Source organism: Triticum dicoccoides, unplaced genomic scaffold (assembly GCF_002162155.2).
Source record: "Triticum dicoccoides isolate Atlit2015 ecotype Zavitan unplaced genomic scaffold, WEW_v2.0 scaffold247630, whole genome shotgun sequence".
Lineage (NCBI taxonomy): Eukaryota > Viridiplantae > Streptophyta > Magnoliopsida > Poales > Poaceae > Triticum > Triticum dicoccoides.
The window spans coordinates 1-733 of record NW_021251694.1 but is presented as its reverse complement, the minus strand read 5'-3'; the positions used below and the strand labels follow the sequence as shown (position 1 = coordinate 733).

The 733-nt window shown below is 53.6% G+C and overlaps 2 non-coding genes across 2 annotated transcripts; both read left to right on the top strand.

Annotated features, from left to right (window-relative positions):
• Nucleotides 1-198: 198 nt before the first annotated feature.
• LOC119345530 lies at nt 199-317 on the top strand. Its single transcript, XR_005167073.1, has one exon. It is a non-coding gene; the product is annotated as a 5S ribosomal RNA (ribosomal RNA).
• Nucleotides 318-614: 297 nt separating this feature from the next.
• Nucleotides 615-733, top strand: LOC119345529. The gene has a single exon (XR_005167072.1). It is a non-coding gene; the product is annotated as a 5S ribosomal RNA (ribosomal RNA).

The following is a 733-nucleotide window of genomic DNA, read 5'->3' as shown; positions in this document are numbered from 1 at the left end:
TGGGTGCTCACGATTCACGGGTCCAGCGTCGGCGTTATGGCGCGGCAAGCGTGCACTGGTGCGGTTGAGAGGGAGGGGTGGAAACCGCGTTAAACTCGTCTCCGTAGTTGAGAGGGAGCGGCCAAAGCAATGTACAATCGTCTTTGTAGTGGAGCTGGGAGGGGCAAGGATAAGGGACGAAGACCGGGGTAACATGTCGGATGCGATCATACCAGCACTAAAGCACCGGATCCCATCAGAACTCCGAAGTTAAGCGTGCTTGGGCGAGAGTAGTACTAGGATGGGTGACCTCCTGAGAAGTCCTCGTGTTGCATTCCCTTTTTAATTTTTTTCGCGCCGCTTGCAAAACAAAACGCACGTGTAAGTAATATATTTACCGTGTTTTATTATTTTGCACGAGTGCGGTAAGTCATAGCTGGGTGCTCACGATTCACGGGTCCAGCGTCGGCGTTGTGGCGTAGCAAGCGTGCACTGGTGCGGTTGAGAGGGAGGGGTGGAAACCGCGTTAAACTCGTCTCCGTAGTTGAGAGGGAGCGGCCAAAGCAATGTACAATCGTCTTTGTAGTGGAGCTGGGAGGGGCAAGGATAAGGGACGAAGACCGGGGTAACATGTTGGATGCGATCATACCAGCACTAAAGCACCGGATCCCATCAGAACTCCGAAGTTAAGCGTGCTTGGGCGAGAGTAGTACTAGGATGGGTGACCTCCTGGGAAGTCCTCGTGTTGCATTCC